Below are 5,729 nucleotides of genomic sequence, written 5' to 3' on the forward strand. Positions count from 1 at the left end.
ACTTACGTACTCATATGCCTATATAGACCACCTAAAGCTGTGAAACTTTCTCAGTTAAAGTATTTCTCCATTTTCTGTGCAGCTTACTCAGTCAGCCAGCAATTAGATCTGTGTTCACTGGTTTTGAATATCTACTAAAAATCTGTTCTTTGTTCCGTAAATCTGTTCTTGAAGACAGTGATTTCACAATAACCTTATGCTATGCTTTTTTTGGTTTTCTTATCACCCACGAATGTTCTTGCCCAGTTCTCAAAAGTTAATACCTAAGCTGCAGAGTAGTACATCCATATCTACACCAGTTTTAAATGGGCTAGTTCACCAGATGCTGAACATTAATAGATTTTTTCAGTGTCCTCAAAGATTTTTCAGGCTGTATTGAACTTTGTGCTGCTGCTGCCAGACCACTCTGACAGCTCACGCAAGTTACTCTAAAAGTAGTTCAGGTGCATTTACACTATGCTGCAGCTACAGGGCATACTATGACCTCTTTTTTTTTTTTTTTTTCCCCTTTTTTTTTCCTTGTTTGCTTTATTATTATTATTATTATTATTATTATTATTATTATCTATTATTGTACAATTCAATGTTTTTGAGCATAAGTGTATATTCTTCCACAGAACTTCTGGGGGGACTTTAACTAAGATTTTTACATCTGCAGCTACTGTTGTTTTTTCTTGAGTGTCTTTCTTATAAAAAAAAATTACCATTTTGGATAGATGTCATGCAGTTGCATAGGTCATGCTATACTCATCATTAATTATTTGGAAATTACATGCAGTTTGATCTCTTCATCGTTATCATTATTGCAGGCTAAACTTATTTTTTATGTTACAGGAGAAGAAAGTGATGGGCTATCATTTCCATTCAGTATAGTTTTCAAAGATGAGATAAGCATAAAAATATATGAATGGAAAGCACTAGAGATACATTATTGAAAAAAATCAAAATATTTCATAAGAGGCTCCATAACATCAACTTTATAAAATAAACATTTGTTGTTTGCTGTAAATGTATTTTGAATTATTTCAACAATCCTTTTTTATTTTATTTTATTTTTAATCTTTTTATATTTTATTCATTATATATATCCTATTCTCTTAATAGCTTTTCCCCCACAAGTCAGCACTGGAAAGTTTGAAAAGTACAATATTTACATGCAGTTTAAACTGAGGAGTTTTCTGGTATTTAAGGTTTTATAGAAGTTCTAGTAAATAAATAAATAAATAAATAAATAAATAAATAAATAAATGAACAAATAAATAAATAAATAAAATCAGTCCCTGAGAAGATTTTTTTTTCTTGACTGTTTTAAGATCTGTAGGCTATAATCCATATTATTCAGAATCTTTAGAGGTAGCTTTCTGTTTAGTATTATGTATTGATTGAGTCAGGTAGGATGAAAAGATATCTACAAGACATAATCAAAGCCATAAAAATCTTACCGTCAGAGGGACTTTAAGCAGAGACCATTTACTGCATCATTTTTTAAATGTTTATGACCAGGATGTCTAATGCAATGACAAAAGGTGTAGTTTACAGTTTCTACTCAGAAAGCACTGAAGGCTGGAGTTGCAATATCTATGCAGCAGTCTGAAAAATTAAAACTAACAAACAAAACCAGAAAAAAAGCATGACAACATAATGCGGAGAGAATTTCCTAAAGATTTCCTGAAATCAGAAGGTTGCTCTCCCTCATCCTCACAGTTCAATACTAGCAGTGTCTTGTAAAGGCAAGGAGTGGACATAGAGCAGCATACATAACATAAGTTTTCAAAAGAATTATACCTTATGTTGGGAAATGAGAAAATAATTCCCCATCCTCTTACTCTGTGTGTTTACTGGAACTGTGGCATAGTTTTCCAGAGAAATGTAATTCAACATGTTGAGTAGCAAGTGTCAGAAGGACATGAAGAGCTATAGACAATAACCTGATTGAAATGGTATTCTTATGTGTGGCAATTAACATGTCAGAAGTTCCCTAAGTTAATGCAGTCCTGATCACTCACTTTGTTTTGAGAGTTTAGCACAGATATTTTTCATTGTACTAGAAGAAATTTCTGGTTCTTATTCACCTCTGTCCTGTCTATTTTCTTTAGGCTTTATGTAGGCTTTATGTAATTAAAATATTCTGGATATACATACAAATAAAATGGTGGTAGAATTTAAAATGAAATAAGATGAAATAAAATGAAATAAAATATATAACTAAAGAAAATGCAATAGAAGAAGAGAAGGATGTTTTAATGAAGTCAGGTGTTCCTCCTTCTCCTTTCAGCTGACCCAAAGATTGAGAAAGAGAACTGCAGAAAGAAGAGTTTTAATATACCTTTACATGTTAAGCTGATTTTTTTTTCTTCTTGTAAAGAAAAAAAAAATAAAGCAAATGTCTCCAAGACATTGAAATACAAGTTTTCTTACTCACTGTGTTTTCTTTTACATCAGAAATTATTTTGCTCTAGCAAATTCCAAAATTGCTCTGTACTTCAGCAATTTTATTCTAACTGAGGAAGAAATTAACACGTGGATATACAGTGTGATTGCTTTTTAAATGTTATGACAATAAAGAGTGATCTGAACTAAAGTAGTCATCATTCAGCAACACAGCTGAAATGTTTTAAATCTGAAATCATTTAAATTTGTGAATTTACGTTAATGAATAATCTAGAAATCTGGTACTGAATCCTAAGAAATTAATGTTATGTTTTTGATGCAATCAAGAAAATCTTTTAAGTTATTTACTTTTATGGAACTTTTAAAAGGGACTGTGGCAAGTGGTTGTTTATTCTGCATTGTAACTAAGACAAAGTATTAATTCTGAATAATAATTAAAGGCATATATTCAAACCACTGCAAACCTTTCCTCTTTATTTTTATTTCTGCTTCTATTAAGAAGGAGAAGATATGTAATGTAAAATAATGTCACTTAAATGTATGAAAATTTTCAAAAAAAACTTAAACCATCTGAATTTGTACACTTTTTATTTTTATTTTTTTTGGAACAAAACAAAATTCTTGACTTAAATTATACATTTTTTGAGTACAAAAGCATGAATAAGAGACACATCGTTCCACTAGTACATAGAAAAGAAAAGATAGATAAGCATCTTTTCTCAGTTGAAATTGATAACTTAAGTTTGCTTCATTGCTTGGGTTAGGAGACCAAAAGATGAATTTATTCATTTCTACTGTGTCTAACTATCTCCCTCACGCATACATTGCCTACAGTTTCATATGGCACCATTCTAATTCACACTTTCTGTAAATCAGGCTTGTTCTTTAAATGTAAACATTTTAGATAGTGATTGTATTGACATTACGTAAACGACAATAATGAACTTCTCACATGACATTGTATTAAAAAAGAAGTCTTCAGTTCTATTAATAATCAGATCAATCAATTATCAGATCAATTTAAATGCATGTTTCTATGAACAACTACTTGAGTGTCACCTTTAATGTGACCCATAACTTCTACTGGTCTCATTCAACTTGAGTATTTCTCAGTTTTTACAGCCTCTGTACCACAAGCCACTTGTGCCTAAACAGTTTTCCCCAACATTTTTAAACTATAAGAAAACAAACAAGCAAACAAACAAATAAACAAGAACGGATTTTCTGGTACAAATCTTCACTGAATTTTGTTGAGCTACTACTCCCAATCTGTCAGTTATGGCTTGGCCTCAGGAGCCTACTTCATTCCATATCTCCATTGAAAATGTCAGCCCTATGTGGAATACAGTAATTGAACCAAACATAAACAGTCCCAAATAGCTCTTCTTAGGAGGTCATGCATTAAAATTGATATTTCTGTTAACTGATTAAATGACACTTGTTTATTTCAGATTCTGCCCATTCCAGGGAATAGGATTCATAGTTAGGAACAACAGCCATATGGCTAGTATATGCCGTTTTCTTTCTGATCACAACACAATCATAGACATTGATAATAGACAATCAAAAGAAATAATTTTCAAGACTGACAATATTTCAAAAGTAGCATTATCAATGGTGAATTAGAAGCATTGAAGAACCTTGGGACATTGCCATTTCTTAGACAAAGTAAAAGTATTGTCCTACATAGCTTTGCAGCTTGACTTAAAATACACAATTTTTTCCTCAAGATTCTACAATCAAACTGCAGAATTATCAATTATTACACACACTCACATACACAAAAACAGCAAAGTTATTGAAGTGTAATGCAAACAAAATATATTGTTTGAACGGTGATTCATAACCCCTCTTAACACTGCATCATTTTCATCATTCTATTTCATAAATTCATCATTCACTGACTCAATGGCAGTTGATAGATGGGTTAAACATTCTGCTGAAAGAACAAGAGGAAGAGATGTTTTTGATGATTTCTGAAAGATAATCCAGATCTTATTCCCTCTTCACAAAGAATCCAATTTTTAGATTGGGTCTTTCCCATGCACTTAAGAGATAAATCTGGATAAGTGCAAACGTTAGAAGAATTTAACCAAAGACATGATCAGAAAATACCTGAAGAAATATGGGCTGAGCATATATGCCCACTTAACTCCATAAATCTGCTAGTTTGTTATAAGAGGGAATGCAATAGATACTATCTATTTTCACTTCAAATAGCATTCTGCAGTGTGTTATCATGAAGGAGATTTTCCAAAGATAGCATAGAATGCACTATTTTAATTCATTAGAAAGTAAATAAGGGCAGGAGGGCAGACTATAAAAAATAAAAGGTCAGAGAATAAACAGGTAAGCAAAGACTGTACAATTGTGACTGGTCCTGGAGCTATTCTGATGAACCAAGTACCAGCAAAGATAAAAGGTATGACTTGCTCTGAAAACAGCAATTGTGTTAAAGTGTTAGACCTGCTCCCTCAGTAGCCAGTGCCTGGTCCAGTATTACTCAGCATGTTTGTTAACAGTCTGAAAGATATAGTATAGACCATGCACTGATGCAGTTTGTTGATAAAAGACTGAGGATGGAAGCAAATTGCTTGAAATAATGCATGATTTAAGAAAAACACAAGTCAATTGCATGTGATTCAATAGAGGTGAATGTAGAGTGTTTTGTGGGGGAAGAGTAAGCATGTCTTAACATAGCGGAGAAGAATGTGAATCACTGAAGCCAGAGGTAAGAAGAGGATGATGAAAATGGATTCTGGAAGGACGTAAGCATCTCTTTATTTATTTATTTATTTTTTCCTTCTTCATGCAGAAATCAATAGGAACAAAGATATGAAACATATAGCTGGAGAAATTTAGTAGATGTCTACAAAACAGTCTGAAACTGATTGTGACAGAGCATCTTGAGCCATTCACTGATGTTTTACAGAATGTAGCAAACTGTTATACATATATTAGAAAAATTAAAGCAAAAAAAAATGCAATTGATTGCTCACAAGGACTATAGAATTTAGACTAGCAATGCCTTTACCAACTCTTAATTTGTGTTTGGCTACAGTAACTTCTATACACATTTAACTTGAAGTAATTAGGATTAAAAACTACTACCATTTCCTTTTTTTATATATTTTTTCTTATTTTTGAGTTCATAATCTTCACAGTTTAAAAAAATATATAAGTAAATAAGTGATCCTTGTTTTTTTTCCAGCTATTTTTCCTCCCAGATCCAGCTATTTTCCTCAGATCCAGCTATAGATCAGCTATGGATCTGAGTAGAGTGAAGAAACCTTAAGTACCTAGTATTTTCTTCCTACAAAAGTATTTGTGTGGATGAT

This window comes from Anser anser, assembly GCF_964211835.1.
Source record: "Anser anser genome assembly, chromosome: 1".
Classification (NCBI taxonomy): domain Eukaryota; kingdom Metazoa; phylum Chordata; class Aves; order Anseriformes; family Anatidae; genus Anser; species Anser anser.